Genomic DNA, 20,042 nt, shown 5'->3' with positions numbered 1-20,042 from the left:
TATGGGTTCCTGGGTTTGACCTTCACTACCTCCCAAAAATAAGCAAACAAAAAGGCCAACTCTCATTGGGGAGTGGATGTGGATCAGTGGTTGAGTGCCTGCTTCCCCATGTGCAAGGTCCTGGGTTCACTCCCTGGTACCTCCTGAAAAAAAAAAAAGAATTAAAAAAAATAATGCAAAGTAGTTGCAGAAATGGAAAAGCAAACTGTCAAATTTACTTGTAGGAGTAAGGGGCACTGTATAGCTAGAAACCTTCAAAAAGAAGAACAAAGTTGGAGGAATCACACTTCCTGATTTTCAAAGCATATTACAAAGCTACAGTGGTCAAAAGAGCATGATACTGGCAGAAAGATAGATATACTGACCAAAGCAATTGAACTGAGATTTCAGAAACAGACAGCCAGATCTATGGCCAATTGATATTTGACAAGGCTGCTAAAAGAATGAAAGAGGACCCCTCGATCTCACACCTTATATAAAAATTAACTCAAAGTGGATCAGAGACCTATAGAAAAGAACTAGGACAATAAAACTCCTACATGACAATGTAGGGAGTCATCTTCAAGATTTTGTGGTAGGCTAATGGTTTCTTAGACTTTACACCCAAAGCACAAGCAATGAAAGAAAAAAAAAAAGATAAATGGGACCTTCTCGAAATTAAAAACTTTTGTGCTTTCAAAGGACTTTGTCAAGGAACTGAAAAGGCAACTTATTTAATGGGAGAAAATATTTGGAAATCACATACTCAGTATATATCCAGGATACATAACAAATTCTTTCAACTCAACAATAAAAAGACAAATAATCAAATTTTAAAATGGACAAGAGACTTGAACAAATATTTTTACAAAAAGGAAATACATACAGCTAAATAGCACATGAAAGGATGCTCAACATCACCAGCTATTAGGGAAATGCCAAACAAAACCACCATGAGATGTCATTTCACACCCAATAGAATGGCCACTATTGAAAAAACAGAAAACTACACATCTTGGAGAGGATCTGGAGAAACAGGAACATTCATTCACTCCTGATGGGATATAAAATGGTTCAGCCACTGTGAAAGACAGTTTGGCCATTCCTTAGGAAGTTAAGCATAGAATTGCCATACAATCCTGCAATCCTGTTACTAGGTACATACCTAGAAGAACAGAAAGCAGGGAATTGAAGACATTTGCACACTGATGTTCACAGCGGCAATATTTACAAATGCCAAAAGATGGAGGCTATGCAAGTTTCTATCAATGGATGAATGGATAAACAAAATGTAGGTATAGTCATACAGTGGAGTATTATTCATTTGTAGGACAAAATTATGCATATGATAACATAAGTAAACATTAAGGAATGACATTGAATGAAATAAGCCAGATACAAAGGGACAAATATTATACTATCTCACTGATATGAACTAATTAGAATAAGCAAAATCATTGAGTTATTCTATAACCTATAGAATATAGGTTACCAGGTGACAGAATGTGGGTAGAGAATGGGGAGCTGATGCTTAACATGTACAGAATTTCTAATTAGGTTGTTTGTAAATATTTGGAAATAATGGTGATGGTAGCACATTATTGGAAGTGTACTTAACAGTGCTGAGTAATATTTGTAAGTTTGGTTGAAAGGGGAAGTTTTGGGTCATGCATGTTACCAGAAGGAAAGTTAGACAACAAAACATGGAACTGTGTAACATAGTGAATCCTATTGTGAACAATGGACTGTGGTTAATAATACAAATATAAGAATGTTCTTTCGTGAATTATAACAAATGTATGACACTATAACAAAGTGTTAACAATGGAGTGGTGATATATGAAGGAAAATAGACCTAATGTAAACATGGACCATAGTTAACAGTAATATTTTAATATTTTCACCGACTATAATAACGGTACTACACTAATGCAAAGTGTCAACAATAGAAGGGGATATGGGAACATTGTATTTTTTTGCATGACTTTTCTGTAAACCTATAACTTCTCTAATTAAAAAAGAAATGAAGAAGCAACTGAGTGGATTCATTAAAATAGAGGTAACCAGTCTCTCAAGGGTAGTGGATTGAACTGGAAACAGTTTAAACCGTATCAGAAAAACCGTATCAGAGTGCATGGAGAAAAAAAATGAGAAAATTTAAAATTTAAGTACCTAACAGAGTGTACAAATAACTTTACTGTCTTCTCAATAAGAACTGAAATTTATATTTGAGTGGAATTCAAGTTCATTTCATATTAATAAATTCCTTGTCTTTAGTGAAATATTTTCACCTAAATACAATTGCAATTAATAGAAAAATGTTTGATAAATGCTCATCTATGCTAATATACAAGAAGTTAGTTTTCTTTTTATTAAAAATACATGCAATGTTTGTGTTTATGACTATTTATATATTTCAGTGTAGGAATTTTCCATACAGCAACACATATTCTAGGAAAATGGCTCTCAAATGCCTCTGTGCAGTTTTTTTAAAAGATTTATTTTTTATTTATTTCTCTCCCCTTCCCTACCTCCCCGCCGCAGCTGTCTGCTCTGTGTCCATTTGCTGTGTGTTCTTCTGTGTCCGCTTATATTCTTGTCAGCGGCACCCGGAATCTGTGTCTCTTTTTGTTGCGTCATCTTGCTGCGTCAGCTCTCCGTGTATGCGGCGCCACCCTGGGCAGGCTGCACTTTTTGTGCACTGGGCGGCTCTCCTTACGGGGTATACTCCTTGCGCGTGGGCTCCCCTATGTGGGGGACACCCCTGTGTGGCACAGCACTCCTTGCGCGCATCAGCACTGCACGTGGCCAGCTCATCACATGGGTCAGGAGGCCCTGGCTTTGAACCTTTGACCTCCCAACTGGTAAGCGGACACCCTATCCATTGGGCCAAATCCGCTTCCCATGCCTCTGTGCATTGAAATTAGGTTGGAGCTTAAAGGATATTCTAATGCCTGGGTCTCAACATGAGCTTAAAATTTAATTGTTAGTGGATGTAGCTTGGGTATTCACAGTTTGAAAAGTCCTCAGATGATTTCAACAGCCATCAAAGTTTGAGGACCACTTCTCCAAGGAGAACAGAATCCAAACAGGGCCTTGGTACTTGTACAAATACAAAAATTGTTTCTTAATGTCACAAAATGTACACACAAAATGAACCATTAAACTCCTGGAAGAAAACGGGGAAAACTTCATAACTGTGGATTTGATAGTGATTTCTTAGATAGAACAAAACCACAAGCAGCAAAAGAAAAAAATAGATAAAATTGACACTGTCCAAATTTTAAATTTTGTACATCAAGGAACAGTATCAAGAAGGTAAAAAGAAAACTAAGAAAATGGAAGGAAATAATCTCAAACCACATATCTGATAAGGGTTTACTATCCAGATTATATAAATTATATAACTCAACAAGAAAGAGACCAATAACCCAATTTAAAAAATGGTCAAATGAGTTGAATACACATTTTTCTAAAGAAGATAATAAGTGTGCCAAAAAAGCAAATCAAAAGATGCTCTGTGTCATTGCTCAACAGGGAAATGCAAATCAAAGCAACAAGATACCACATCCCATGCACTATAAAGCTATTTTTTTTTTAAAAAAAGCAGAAAATAATAATTGTAGGCAAGTATGCAGAAAAAGAGGAACACTTATATATTGTTGGTAGCACTGTGGAACAGTATAACTGCTGTGGAAATCAGGATGGCAGTTTGTCGGAATATTTAAAATAAAATTGCCATATGACCCGGCAATACAACTTCTTGGTATATACCTAAAAGAACTGAAGGCAAAAATTTGAGCATATAGTTGTACACCAATACGATTTACAATAGCACTATTCAAAATAGCCAAAAGGTGGAAGCAAACCAAGTGTTCATCAATAGAGGAAAGGATAAATAAAATGTGATATATACCTATGTGATAGACTGAGGCTTTCACAAACCCCTGAAAAACCATGTCCTCAGGGCTAGACCATTTCTGGAGCATGAACCTATTGTGGGGAGGACTTTTTGAATCAGTTACTTCAATTAAGGAATGGCCAGGGTGAGTCTTAATCCTCTTACTGGAGTCCTTTAAAAATGGGATGAATACACAGAGAGAAATCCTCAGAAAGTCAAAGAGAACACCACAGAACCAAGAAGCTGAAAGCGGGAAATGGACTTGGCCCAGTGGTTAGGGCGTCCGTCTACCACATGGGAGGTCCGTGGGTCAAACCCCGGGCCTCCTTGACCGGTGTAGAGCTGGCCCATGCGCAGTGCTGATGCGTGCAAGGAGTGCCCTGCCACACAGGGGTGTCCCCCGCATAGGGGAGCCCCACGCGCAAGGAGTGCGCCCCGCAAGGAGAGCCGCCCAGTGCGAAAGAAAGTGCAGCCTGCCGAGGAATGGCGCCGCCCACACTTCCCCTGCCACTGACCACAACAGAAGAGGACAAAGAAACAAGATGCAGCAAATAGACACAGAGAACAGACAACCGGGGGAGGGGGGGAATTAAATAAAATAAATAAATAAATCTTTAAAAAAAAAAAGCTGAAAGCAACAAAACCCAGGAGAAAAGGTGGAGACCAACAGACAGATGCCACCATGTGACAGTGGAGCTCATGATTGCCAACAGCCAGTCTTTGGGGAGAAAATATCACTTGACACTTTGATGTGGACATTCTGATGACCTGAAAACTGTGAGTTAATAAGTGCCACTGTAAAATCCAACAGATTTCTGGGATATGCTTTTGGCAGCTTAGTAAACTAAAACAAATTTCAGTTACTGGAAAGGGGAGTGCTGTGATTACAAATGCCAAAAATGTAGGTAACGTTTCATAAATGGGTAAGGCGTAGATTTTGGAAGAACTGTGAGGTGATTGATAGAAAAGGCTTAGTTTGCTTTGAAAACATTGTTGGTAGAAATATGGATGCTAAAAGTATTTCTGATAAAGCTTTAGAAATGATGAATGTGTCACTGCAAACTAGAAGAAAGGCAACCCTTGTTTTAAAGTGACAGAGAACTTGGCACAATTGTGTTCTGATATGAAGTGGAAGGCAGAACTTGCAAATGATGAGCTTGGCTATTTACCTGAGGAGATTTCCAAACTAAATGTGGAAAGTGTGGCCTGATTTCTCCTTGCAGTTTATAGTAAAATGCAAGAGGCAAGAGATAAGCTGAAAACTTAACTCTTGGGTACAAAGGAAATCAGAAATTGATGGTTTCAAAAATTCTGAGCTTCCAGAAAACAAGTCCCCAGAGAATAGTGCCCTGTGTGATGATTTAACTGAACATAGAAGCAAGAGGCTCTTTCCTTGCAAGTCAAGACTGGACATGCAGTTATCCAGAAAGGATTTGTGGAAGGTCTTACAGTCTGACAGTTGAGAACCCTCATGTGTTACATGAGGAACTTACAAATTTGTGATATCTGTTTGAACAGAACCACTGCTAGCCTGGACTAAAGGGATAGGAAAGGGAAGACTGAAGGAAAAATGACCAAGGTAGCTGAGGTCTTGACTGAAGACATCTTCTCTGGCCAAGACAGCTAGCCCACACAAATGTGTGGAAAAGGTAAATATGCCCTAACAGGTGACAAGGGTGGGCCTTTCATCCCATTGTTCAGGAAGAGTGCTGCCACCCCAGTCTTTGAAGAGGCAGAGCACATTCCCCAGGGATTAGGGAGAGTCTGGCCACCATCCCACTATTGTGAGAGTCTTGACTCTGTTCCAGGGACTGCAGAGAGTCTGGCCATCAACCCAGTGCCTTCAGAGGTTGTACCTAGAGTTCAGCTACCACACCAATGCTGCTTGATGAGGGTGCAGCTGAGAGCACAGCTGCTAGACAAGCAACTTGCAAAGTGTAGGGCTGCTGCTCCATCAGGCTCAGAGGAGAATTCCATAGATAACTCCCAAACCTTCAAATCTAATGGAATATGCCCTGCAGTTTTTCAGAACTGTTTGGGACCCATGACCCCTGTTTTCCTTCCAATTTCTCCCTATAGTAATGGGAGTATTTATTCTATGACTGTTCTTCCTTTGTATACTGGAAACACATAACTTGTCCTAAGTTTAACACAGTCACAGCCAAAGGCGAATTCTGACCCAGGACAGACCAAAACCATAAATGATTTTGATGAGACTTTGTACTTTTTTTTACTGAAATGATTTGAAATTTTAAAATATTATGAAGGAATGAAAATATTTGCATGTGGAAAGAACAGGTCTGTTTGGGGTCCAGAGGGTAGAGTGTGGTAATTTGAGGTTTATATGGACCCCAGAAAAATTATGTCCTTAGGGCTAGTCCATTTCTGGAGTATGAACCTATTGTAGGTAGGACCTTTTGATTAGGTTACTTCAACTTCAGAATAGTCAGCGTGGGTATTAATCCTCTTACTGAAGTCCTTTAAAAGTGGGATGAATACACAGAGAAAAACTCACAGATGCTGAGAGAGAAAGTCACAGGACCAAGAAGCGGAAGGCAACAAAACCCATGAAAGGAGGTTAAGACTGGCAGATGCTGCCATGTGACAGAAGAATTCAGAATCATGAGCAGTTGGTCTTAGGGGAGAAGGCATGGCCTGATGATACCTTGATTTGGACATTTTCATGGCCTCAGAATTGTAAGCTTGTGAGTTAATAAACCCCCGTTTTAAAAACAAAACCATTTCTTGTCTATTGCCTTCAGGAACTTAGCAAACTAAAAGAAAATAAAATACCATTCAACTGAAATTCTGATGCATGCTGCAATGTGGAAAAACCTTGAAGACACCAGGCTGAATGAAATAAACAAGAAGCAGAAAGACAAATATTGTTTGATTTTGTTTATATGAAATACTTAGAAGAACCAAACTTCATGGAGATGGATGGTAGTTTTAGATTACCAAAGACAGGGGTGGGTGGGAAGAAGGAATTATAGTTTAGTGGTAAGCAGTTTGTTTGAGGAGATGAAAAATAAGGAGTAATGGCAGTGACGGTAGCAGAACACTGTGAATATAATACAATGTTACTGCAATTAAAAGTTTTTAAAAACAGATGCAAGTGGAATTATGAATGAACTAATGGACATGAAGATGCCCCACACAGATCCCCCTTAAAAGAAGAATTTCTTGCCCGTATCTTCAGTGTGCCATCCTCTAGCTGTTGGGATATGTGGGGATTGCCTTACCTGCAGATATCCACATGACACATGTCACAGTCTTATTTGACCATAAAAATTATTTTTAGTTCATCTATGAGTTAGCACTTACATACAGTAATTCTCTTAGTCTGTCTCTGGCTGTGATATTTGAGGAAGAAATTACTTATTTATAATAAGGGGCATAAATGGTTTCCATGAAGATTTTGTAGGCATTCTCCAATATCTAATCCACTGGAATGAATTTATCCCCTTCTGTGGCTTCAGTTTTTTTTTGTTTTTGTTTTAGGATTGGCTTTAGGGCTTTAAAATATATATATACTTTCCTATTTTTATTTTTTAAGATACTTAGGTTACATAATTATTACATAAAAAGTATAGGGGATTCCTATATGCCCCGCTCCATTCCCTTTCCCACTCACATTTTCCCACATTAACAACATCCTTCATTAGTGTGGTACATTTGTTACAATTGATGAACACATTTTGGAACACTGCCACTAATTGTGAATTATAGTGTACATTGTACTTTACACCCTCTCCTGCATAATTTTTTAAGTTATGACAAGATATATAATAGCTTGTATCTGTCATTGCAATGTTATTCAGGCAATTCTCAAGGCCCAAAATATCTCCATATTCCACCTGTTCTTCCCTCTCTTCCCTCAGAACCTGCAGTGGCCACTGTCTACACATCAATGATATAATTTCTTCCATTGCTAGGATCACAATAAGTCTACTTATTAGAATATCAGTAAGTCTACTCTAGTCCATCATTCATTCCCCAATCATGAGGATTCTGAGATGGTGATGCCTACTCCACCTCTAATTGAGAGGGGACTTAGATCCCATAGGGCAGATGGATAGGACTATCTTGTTTGCAGTTGCAGACTCTCTCTGTTCCTTGCGATGGTTGCTGTCCATTATCGACTAAAAGTCACAGAAGAGATGTGAAATGAAACCACGAGGCAAAAGAGAAATTGATCAAAGAGCAAAATTAGGTTATCTGGAGATAAAAGAAGGGCTGAGAAGGAATACCGATGCTTAATATATGTAGAAGTTTTAACTAACTTGACTGTAAAATTGTGAAAAAGGATAGTTGATGGTAACACATTATAGTAAGTAGCAGCTGGTTTATAAATAGGATTATGGCTGAAAAGGGTAGTTTAGGGATGTAAATGTCAACTGTAAGAAAGCTAGAGAATAATCTAGGGGCTGAATAACACAGTGAACCCAGAGGTGGATGAGAACTGTGGTTGATGGTACAGATACAAAAGTGTCCTTCTATGAGCTAGAGTGGAGATACAGCACTATTGCAGGGTGGTGGGAATGTGGAGAAGCATGGAAAAAATGAAACTGGTATGACTTACAGACCTTGGTTACAGGAATACTGTAATATTCTTGCATCAACGCCAAAGATGTACTGTGTTGATAATGAGGGGGTATGGAAAAAGTACATGCTATGGACCATGGCTGGTATTAATAATCTGATGATATCATCTCATAACCTGTAACAAATATTACACCATGGTGTGGTGTGTTGGTGAAGGGGTATTATAAGGGAATTCTACACATATGGATGATTGTTAAGGTCAAAATCTCTGTAACAAAAATATATTTTTAAAAAATAGGTTGGGGGAAAATAGACCAAATGTAAGCTATGAACTATAGTTAGTAGTAATATTTTGATAATGCTCTTGCATAGTTTGTAAGAAATGTTCACAACAGTGCAATGTGTTGGTGATGGGGTGATAAATGGGACCCCTGTATGAGGGCATGCATGTTTATTTTATAAGTTCACAACTTTTACTATATATTTATTGTTTATGTATATTCATGTATGAATGATACACTTCAATAAAATAAAAAGCAAAAAAAAATACATTAGAGGCATATAACAGCAGATTTAAAATGCTAAATAATGATTAAGTGGATTTGAAGATAGGGCATTTGAAATTGAAAAGAAAGAAGAGGAGACAGAGGGAAAAAATGCAAAAAATTGAACAGGGTCTCAGGGAAATGAATGATAACATAAAACACACAAACATGCTCATTATAGGTGTCCAAGAAAGAGAAAAGAATGGAAAAGGGGTAGAAAGAATGTTTGAGGAAATACTGAAAATTTTCCAATCCTTATGAAGACATGAATATCAATATTCAGGAAAGACAATGTATACCAAGCAAAACAAATCCTAATAAACCAACTCCAAGACATCTACTATTCAGACTGTCAAAGGCCAAAGATAGAGGATTTTGAAAGCAGCAAGAGAAAAGCAAAATGTTACTTACCAAGGAGACAATAAGGATAAGTGCTAATCACTCTTCAGAAACCATGGTGGCAAGAGAGCAGTGGTACTATATATTTAAGGTACTGAAAGAGAAAAATTGCCAGTCAAGAATTCTTTGTCCAGCAAAACTATCCTTCAGAAATGAAGGCCAGTTTAAAATCTTTACAGAAAAACAAAAACGGAGAAAGTATGTTACCAGGACACAGAATATATAAGTGATATTAACAGTATGTTACAGCCTGATAGGAAAAGACAAGGGAGAGAGCACCAGACAAAGTGTAGAAATGAAGAACATAAGTAAGAGAAATTGAAGGGTTAAAAGACAGACAACAGAAAGACAAGGGATAAAATGGAAAAAGTAACACCTTTACAGTAGTAACACTGAATGTTAATGGATTGAACTGCCCAATTAAAAGATATGAAGATTGGATAAAAAACATGAGCCATATTATTTTTTGTCTACAAGATAATCTCTCTAGGTGCAAGAACACAATCAGGCTGAAAGTGAAAGGTTAGACCAATTAAAAAATAGCAGGTATAGTGATACTATTATTGGATAAAATAGATTTTAATTGCAAAACTGTTTTAAGAGATGAAGTAGGTTACTATATATTAACAAAAGGGACAATTTACCAAGAAAAAGTAACTATAATAAATATTTACACACCTAACACAGGTACCCCAAAGTACATGAGACACACACTGGCAAAACTAAAGGGAGAAACAGACATCTCTACAATAATAGCTGGAGACTTCAACACTCCTCTCTCAGCATTAGATAGAACATCAGGACAAAGATTTTGACTAAGGAAACTGAGAGCTTGAATAAAATGATTAATGAACTAGATCCAGTAGACATTTATAAAGCATTGCATCCAAAACAGCAGGATATATATTCTTCTCAAGTGCTCACGGATCTGTATCCAAGATAGACCCTATATGAGACATAAATCAGATCTCAATAAATTTAAAGACAATGAAATTATACAAAACACTTTAATCATAATGGAATTAAATTGGAAATAACAGGTAGAAAAGGGAAAAATCCATAAATATGAGGTTAAACAATACACTCTTGAACATTCAGTGAGTTAAATAAGAAATTAAAAGAGAAATCAGTAAATAGCTCAAGACAAATGAAAACAAGAACACAATACACCAAAAACATATCGGATGCATCAAAGGAATTACTAAGAAGGAAATTTGGAGCCATTAAGTGCTTATATTAAAAAAGAAGAAAGAGCTAAAATCAAAGACCTATTTGCACACCTGAAGGGTTTAGGAAAAGCACAGCAAGTCAATCCTAAACCAAGCAGGAAAAAAAAAAGATTAGAGTAGAAATAAATGAAATGGCGAAAACAACAGAAGAAATCAACAGAACTAAAAGTTGATTAAGAAGATGAACGCTTAGCGAGATTATATGTCAGTTCCTCAGGAAACTAAATATAGAACTGCCATATAATCTGGCAATCCTGCTACTAGGAATATATTCAGAAGGGAAACCAAGGACATGAACATATATTTGCACACAATGTTCATAACAGCATTATTCACAATCGCTAAAAAAAGGAAACAACCTAAATGTCCATCAACCAATGAATGGATAAAGAAGATGTGGTACATTTATATGATGGAATATTTCTCAGCTGTCAGAAGAAATTAGTTGTGGAAGCACATGACAACATGGAAGAAACCTGAGGATATTATTTTGAATGAAATAAACCAGACACGACAGGATGAATATTGTACAGTCTCACTGGTATGAACTCATTACAATGGAGTATACTTACAGAGTTGGACTATGAAGTGGAGGTTGGTGGGAGATAGAATGTGGAATGAGAAGATAGAGAAGATGCTAGATGTATGTACAATGTTTAATAAATTCAAATGTAAATATGTGGTGAAGACTGAACCTGATGATAACAGATTCTAATGGATGTAACAAATACTGTTGATGGATTGATGTGATTGTGGCTGAAACGAGTTGTCTAGAAAGATTAATGTTAGTTGGATGACAGCTGAAGGATAATATTCAGAATGTCTAACAATGAATTTGGAAGTCAATGAGGATTGTGATTAATAATATAAATATAGAAATGTTCTACTACAGGGTGCTAAGAATGTGATGACACACGAACTAATACAATTTATGGACCACAATTAACAACAACATTGCAATGTTCTTATAGCAAAAGTAAATGTGGTACTACATTAACTTTAAAGGCTAAAAAAACATACATGGGCTGCTCTGGTTTGATGAGATATGAATATGGTTAGGCATTTTTTACTCTTCTTTTTTTTTTCATTAATCAGGAGAACTTGACTGTGTCATTTAATCTGTGTTTATCTGTGTATCTACCTTAACAGAAAAGGAAGAATTGAGCTAGTAGTTAGAATTAGATGAGATAAAAGTGCCTGAAAAAGAACTTTTTATGAGTAACATTTCCATAACTTGTTGAGCTGCCATTTTCTGTTCTGTTCTTTTTGCGAATTTGAAATAAAGTTGTTAAAAAAACTATACGCATGCACACACACGGGCCTTATAACAGCTGATATGAACAGGCAGAAGAGAATCCGTGAACTAGAAGACAGAATAATCAAATCATATAGTTGGAAGGACACAGAGAGAAAATAGAAAAAAATGATCAGGGTCCAAAGGACCTATGTGAAAGCATGAACTACACTAACAAATGTGTCATGGGAGTCCTAGAAGGAGAAAAGAAGGGAAAGGGGCAGAAAAAATACGAGGACATAAAAGCATAAAATTTCCCAATTCTTAAAAAAACCTTAAATATCCATGTCCAAGAAATGCAACATACTTCAAATAGGATAAAACCTAATACACCTATTCCAAGATACACACTAACCAAATGTCAAATGCAAAAGTTTTATGAAAAAATTCTGAAAGCAACAAAGGAAAAGCAATTTGTCACAAAGGAAGGAAGAATCCTCAATAAGACAAAGTGCCAATTTCTCATTAGAAACCACAGAGGCTAAAAGGCAGTGGAATGATATTTAAGGTACTGGAAAAAAACCAAACCAAAACAAAACATAACGACCAGCCAAACATTCTTTATCTGTCAAAACTTTCCCTCAAAAATGAGACAGAGTTTAAGACAAACACAGACAAATAAGAACTGAGAGTTCATCATCTTACCCTACAAGAAATGCTAAAGAGAGATCTTCAGGTTAAAAGGACAGGACAGGATGGCTTCACAGTATATGAAGAAACGAAATTCTTGATTAAAGGTAACTTAAAAGGGTAAAGACAAAACCCAGGGAAGCGGACTTGGCCCAGTGGTTAGGGCGTCCGTTTACCACATGGGAGGCCCGCGGTTAAAACCCCAGGTGTCCTTGACCCATGTGGAGCTGGCCCATGTGCAGTGCTGATGCACGCAAGAAGTGCCATGCCACACAGGGGTGTCCCCACGCAGGGGAGCCCCTCACGCAAGGAGTGCACCTCGTAAGGAGAGCCGCCCAGCACGAAAGAAAGTGCAGCCTGCCCAGGAATGGCGCCGCACACATGGAGAGCTGACACAACAAGATGACGCAACAAAAAGAAACAGAGATTCCTGTGCTGCTGACAACAACAGAAGCGGACAAAAGAACACGCAGCAAACAGACACAGAGAACAGACAACTGGAGTGGGGGGGAAGGGGAGAGAAAAAAATAAATAAATCTTTAAAAAAAAAAAAGACAAAACCCAGTAGTACTGTAACATCAGTATATAACTCTTTTCTTTTTTCCTATAAGAATTAGAATACGAATGACAAGGAAATAATCCTATTTCTTCATAAAAGACAAAAAAAGTATAAATCAGGTAATACATGACAAAAAAACAACATAAAGAGGGGAACAGAAGGTATATGGAAGTAGAAAATGGGTATGCTACCGAAGTTAAGTTGGTACCTTTTCAAATTAGTAGGTTACAAACGTAGGTTGTAGAATACAAACACCATGGTAACCACAAAGGAAGTATTTTAAAAATATACAGAAACGGAAATGAGAAAGGAATAATTAGGTTACATTATAAATGATCAACAATACAGAAAATGAGGCAACAATAAAGGAAAAGAGAGACTAAAAATATAAGACCTATAAACAAAAACAAAGTACAAAAGACACATTGGCAGAATGGATAAAAAAGCATGATTCAACTGTGTTATTTACAACAGAATCCTCTTAGACCAAAAGATACATATAGGTTTAAAGTGAAAGGATAAAAAAAGATATTCCATGCAAGAAACAAGCAAAAGAGAGCTGGTGTAGCTATACCATTATTGGACAAGCAGACTATAAGTCAACAACTATTATAAGCAATAAAGAAAGATACTACATAAAATATTAATGTAAGTTAACCCACTAGGAGGAAATAACAATTATAAACATTATCTCCCTAAAAAAAGGGCCCCAAAATACATGAAGCAAACACTGGTAGAACTGAAGGAAAAAAGAGACAACTCTACAAAATGGTTGGAAACTTTAATCTTAATACACCACTTTTATCAATGGATAGGACATCCAGACAGAAGATCAGTAAGAAAACAGAGAACATATATAGTATCACAACTGCACTAGACCTAACAGTCACATACAGAACACACGTGTCTCATATACACAAAGATCACACTCAAGAATAGACCACATACTTGGACATAAAGCAAGTTTCAATAAATTAAAAAACACTGAAATTATACAAAGCAAATTCTCTGACTAAAATGGAATGAAGTTAGAGATAATATATGAAAAAGAGTCATGAGCCAAAACCACTAGGCAACAGAGAAAAAGACATTTTTCCAAAGAGGAAATGCAAGCCAAAAAGCATATGAAAAAATGTTCAGTATCATTAGTTATTAAAGAAATGCAGATCAAAACTACACTGAGATATCATCACATCTTAGCTGGAAAACTAGAAAATACACAAAGAAGGAAGTGGATGTGGCTCAAGTGATAGAGCTTCTGCCTACCATATGGGAGGACCTGGGTTTGATCCCTGGGGTCTCCCTGTGAAAAAGAAGAGAAAGCATGCCCACACGGCAAGTCAGTGCCTGCGCAAGTGCCCGCATGGTAAGCCAGCGCCTGTGTGGCAAGCCACTGCCCACACAGTGAGTTGAGTGCCTGTGTGGTGAGCTGAGTGCCCACATGACTGCCCGCATGGTGAGCCAGTGCCCGTGCAGCAAGCCAATGCCCAAATGGCAAGCTGTGCGGTGAGCCAGCCCACACGAGTGAGACATGCAGCAAGATGATGACACAAGGAAAGAGAGACAAAGCGGAGCGTCAAGGTGAAGGGCAGTGGAGTCCAGGAACTGAAGTGGCGCAATGACAGGGAACCTCTCTCCACATCAGAGGTCCCCAGGATCAAATCCCAGTAAATCCTAGAGAAGAAAGACGAGAAGAGAAGACAAAATGAGAAATAGATATGCATGGACACAGCAAAAACAGCAGGGGAGGGGCGGGGGAGGGGAAGAAAGAAAAAAAAAAAAACCCAAACAACTGAGGAGGGACAAAAAGTTGGCCTAGGGAGCTGCTTTGGGGATCTGTACAACAGGAGAGTGTTGAGTGCCCTTTAAGAGGGTGAAGGACAGAGAGACAAGCCAAAACAAAAACCATGAATTACTAACTCCTGTGGCAGGGACCAGAATCTATCCCCTACCCTCAAAATGAACAGCTTGTATAATACTCATAGCTCACTGCAGCCAACTGAGAGGGGAACAGACATCTTCCTCCCTGGGAAGAGGGGGTGTGGTGGGGGCAGACAGCGGTTTCCCTTCAGTAAATTCAACCAGCAAGGCTCAACTGAATCTCTGCTCTGGTCAAAAAGAATCATAAGCAAGTGGGGGTTGAAAGAGACACCTCTGTGGAAAGAGTCACTGATGAGCACTATCTGCAGGGCAGCTGGAAAATTGCAAGGAGAAAATCCATATTTAGGAGTCTTTAATCCCAGATCACTTAGAGTAGATCTGCACCCCATTAGTGAATCCCAGGCCCCATTTTGCTAACTCAAGCTGGGTAAATTTAAAGTCTTAGAATAAGGTGAAAAATCCAAGTAGAGTCATGAACCAAAACCACTAGGCAAGAGAGAAAAAAAGACATTTTTCCAAAAAGAAAATTCAAATTGCCAAAAAGCACATGAAAAAATGTTCATTACTAGCTGTTACAGAAATGCAGATCAGAACTACAATGAGATATTTTGCACCTTACAGAATGGCCTTTAATTATAACACAGAAAACTACAAGTGCTGGAGAGGGTATGGAGTAACAGGAAGACTCCTTCACTGTTGGTGGGAATGAAGAATGGTGCAGCCTCTGTGGAAGACAGTTTGGTGGTACCTCAAGAAGGTGAATACAGAACTGCCATATGATCGAGCAATAACCATTACTAAGAATATATTCAGAAGAGCTGAAAGCAAGGAGCAAAATGACATTTGCACACTGATGTTCACAGCAGCATTATTCACAATTGCTAAAACATGTAAACGACCCAAATGTCCATCAACTGATGAATGAATAAACAAAATGTAGTATATACATACAATGGAATACTATTCAACTGTAAGAAAAAATGCATATGACAAAATGGAAGAAACTTGAGGACATTATATTGAGTGAAATAAGCCAGACATGAAAGGATTGTATGCTGTCCCTAATATGAATTAAATACAATGAGTAGACCCACAGAGGGAAACTCTAGAGTATAGGTTACTGGAAAATAGAATGCAGGTTGAGAATGGGAGCTGATGCTTAAAATACATATAATTTTTAATAATACTTATAAAAAGTGTGGACATGAATACAGTTGATGGTAACACACTATAGTGAGTATAACTGTGTTAATTTATACAAGAAATGTGATTGTGGCTGAAAGAGGTAGTCTGTGGATGTAAATGTCAATCGAAAGGAAGCTAGAGAATAATACAGGGAATGTATAACACTGATTTCAGTGGTGGATAAAGACTGTGGTTAATAGTATAAATATAAGCATGTTCTTTTACAAAGTGTTAAGAATGTGGTAATGCACAAAAAATTACAACTAATTTAACTTATGGATAATAGTTAACAGTTAATACTGTGATATTTTTGCAGCAATGGCAAAGAAGGTATATTAGTTCTAAGGTACAATAGGGGCCTATAAGGGAGTATGGGATTTTTCCTTTTGAAGTAAGGAAAATGTTCTAAAATTGACAGAGGTGATGACAGCACAACTCTGATGAGAAGGAGAATCACTGAGTGTAAACTTTGAATGGACTGTACAAAGCATGGGACTATATAACACAGTAAATCCTGTGGTGGAAGATGGACTATGGGTAACAGAACAAATACAAGAACATTCTCACATGAACTATAAAAACATAATATGAATACAGGGTGTTAATAATCAGATGTAAGAGACACCAAATGTAAGATATGGGCTATTTTTAGTAGTAATACTTTGATGATGTTCTTACATAGTTTGTAACAAATGTTTCACAACAATGCAATGTGTGTTAGTGGTGAGGTGATATATAAGAGTCCTGTATGATGATATGCATGTTTGTTTTATAACTTCACAGCTTCTGTTATATACTTATTGTTTAAGTATGTTCATGTATGAATGATATACTTCAATAAAATTTTATTTTAAAAAAAGACTTCATATCAGAGACCTAACCACATACCTCAAAGAAATAGAGTAGCACAATAAACACAATGACGGCAGAACGAAGGAACAACAAAAGGAAAAATAAATGGCACTTCATCAAAGTTAAAATCTTAAAAATTAAAGAGGAACACTCTACAGAATAGGAGAAAATATTTGGAAAGCACATATAAGGGATTAATATCCAGAAGTTATAAAGAAATTTACCACTAAACAAAAAAAAGACAAAACACTCAATCAAAAAATGGACTACCAAGACTTGACAAGATATTTCTCCAAAAAATATGCAAATGGTCAAAAAGAACATGAAAAAATGCTTATCATTAGCATTAGGGAACTGCAAATCAAAACCACAAGGAGATATCACTTCACACCCATTATAATGGATACTGTTTTTTAAAAACTAACAATGTTGGAGAAGTGGAGAAATAGGAACACATATTAATTGTTGATAGGAATCTAAACTGGTGTAATCACTGTGGAAAACAGTTTGGAAGTTCCTCAGAAAGTTAAATGTAGAATTAACATATTATCTAGTCATCCCACTTCTTAGTATGTATCTAAAAGAATTTTTTTTGTTTTTAAAGATTTTTTTATTTATTCCCCACTCCCCATTGTCTGCTCTCTGTGTCCACTGGCTGTGTGTTCTTCTGTGTCTGCCTGTATTCTAAATAGGCAGCTCCAGAAACCGATTCTGGGACCTTCCTGAGTGGGAGAGAGGCAATCATTCTTTTGCGCCACCTCAGCAACCTATTATGCTACGTCTCATTGTCTCTCCTCTGTGTCTCTTTTTGTTGTGTCATTTTGCTCTGCCAGCTCTCTGCGTGGGCCGGCACTCCTGCGCAGGGTGGCACTCCTACGCTGATCGGCACTCCTGTGCAGGTCAGCACTCCAGCGTGGGCCACCTCACTGTGCAGGCCAGCTTGGCTTCACCAGGAGGTCCTGGTTATCAAACACTGGACCTCATATATGGTAGATGGGAGCCCAACTGCTTGAGCCACATCCTTTTCCCTATACCCAAAAGAATTGAATGCAGGGACTCAAAAAGAGATTTGTATGCCAATTTTATAGTGACATTATTCACAATTGCCAAAATATAGAAGCAACCCAAGTGCCCATGAAGAAAAGAATGAATAAGCAAAATGTGGTATATACATACGATGGAATATTATGCAGCCATGAAAGGGTAAGAAATTCTGAGACATGCGACATGGGTGAACCTTGAGGACATCAAGAGAGCCTGACATAACAGGTATGACCTCAGTGATATGAAATAATTAGAATAAGCAAATTCTAAGAGTCATAAACTAGAAACAAGGGGCCAGGAAGGGGAAAAGGAATGGGGAGTTAAGGCTTAATTGGTACAGATTTTCTGATTGGGTTGATGGAAAGGATTTGGTGGTGGATGATAGTAGCACATTATTACCAATAATAAATTATATATCTGAATGTGGTTTAAAGGGGGTATTTTAGGTTCTGACTGTTACTGAAAAATGTTTTAGGAAAGACAAAAAAAACCACTATGATTACTGAAGTCAGTATAATGCTTACCTTTGGGGGGGGAGAGGGAAGGTAATAAATAGACAATGGCAGGAAGCTTCTTGTGTTTTCGTAATGTTTTATTTTTAATCTGGATTCTGCTTATACAAGTTTATTCACTTTCTGAGGATTCATTAATTTTATGGTTATGATAGTGCCCTTGTTGGCTGTGTATTAGACTTCAAAATAAAAATAATTTTTATAATATAGATTTAAGAAAAAGAAATGATGAGGAGCCGTACAATGTCATTGCAGAATCAGGATGACAGGATCTGCTGAAATGAGAACTGGCAGTGGTAAATGCCATGTAAGTTCCAAATGTTAAAGGTCCAAGTGTCTGGTATTGACCCTCAAAGTCTTCTTATTACAAACTTGTAGGAGGGCAGTCTGCTAAAAAGTAATGCTGATTTTATTCTTTATGCCTAAGTTTTTCATCTATCAATGAAAATAACTATACTGATGAATTTCTCTTAAAATGTTTTGTAAATAAAAATGAGTTAGTCCATTCAAGATACAAAGAACTGACCTCCAGGAAAACAGTGTCAAAGTAAGTAGGCAGAATTTAACTTCTTCACAAAAAAGAATAGCTTCCTATCCAAGGAAGCTGCTTTTGGAGATACACAGAACAGTGAAGTGCTATCCATCACCCAGGAGGGAACTAGACAGATAAAAGAAGCCAAAGGAAAACTGTGAGTTACTCACCTTTATGGCTGGAAATGGTACATATACCCCACTCTGAAGGTAAATAGCCTAGGTAAAGCCCCTGACTCATTGCAATCAATGCGTGGGATGGAGCGTTCCTCAGGAGGAAGAGAGGTCTGGCAGAGGGTAGAGAGTGGTTTCTTTTGGGTGACTTTGGCCCGAGCCCCCTTTGAATCTTGGAGTGTCTCCAACCAACTGGCACTGAGGCAGCCACGGGTAGAGGAGAGGAGAGATCCAATCAGGCAGGCTATCACTCCCAGGCGAACTGGGAGAGAGGGGAACTAAGGTAGAGAGGGGGCAGAGACAGCCACATAAACAGTCCAGGCTGGCAAACAGTCAGAAGCTTAAACAGCTGGAGGGAAGGGGTGTGGATAAAGCCAGATGAGCTTTCTGAAGTCTACTAAAGCTGTGGAGCCAGTGTAGCTCAGTGGAGGAACTCTGCCTTGCATATACAAGGTCCCTGGTTTGATTCCTGGGTCTCCTTAGAGAAGCGATCGAGAGAGGGATACATCAGGTTATCTGATACCCAGCTAGTATCTTATGACAGGGAACATACAGACAACTTTTTTCTTACTTTAGGTTTTCTTAGATGCTATCTTTTTTATTCTTTTATTTTTCATTGGTTCCTTTTTTCTTTTTTTCCTTTATTTTATTCACTGAAACCATGTATATCACCTGCAGAGGGTATGCTGAAAGGTGACTGATTGGTGAGCAAGCCTGAGAAGCACCTTAAAGGCTTAAGAGGAAAGGCTGTTTTTCCTGGGTTGTTTTGTTTTGGGTATTGT

The 20,042-nt window shown here is 37.8% G+C and overlaps 1 protein-coding gene across 2 annotated transcripts in view; it reads right to left on the bottom strand.

Annotated features, from left to right (window-relative positions):
- The window catches only part of LOC101416136 (zinc finger protein 596-like), a 54,072-nt gene that overhangs the window by 16,359 nt on the left and 17,671 nt on the right, over window positions 1-20,042 (bottom strand). The window contains exon 1 of one of the 2 annotated variants that reach the window (XM_023584131.2): window positions 9,382-9,464. The exons of the other annotated variant lie outside the window; for it this stretch is intronic. The gene's annotated coding sequence lies outside the window, so the exon portion shown is untranslated. Of the gene's footprint in view, window positions 1-9,381; window positions 9,465-20,042 lie in introns of those variants that run through there. 2 annotated transcript variants of the gene reach the window in all.

This window comes from Dasypus novemcinctus, chromosome 14 (assembly GCF_030445035.2).
Source record: "Dasypus novemcinctus isolate mDasNov1 chromosome 14, mDasNov1.1.hap2, whole genome shotgun sequence".
NCBI lineage: Eukaryota > Metazoa > Chordata > Mammalia > Cingulata > Dasypodidae > Dasypus > Dasypus novemcinctus.
Note: the sequence above shows the minus strand (reverse complement) of the source record. Positions and strands in the feature narration are given on the sequence as shown.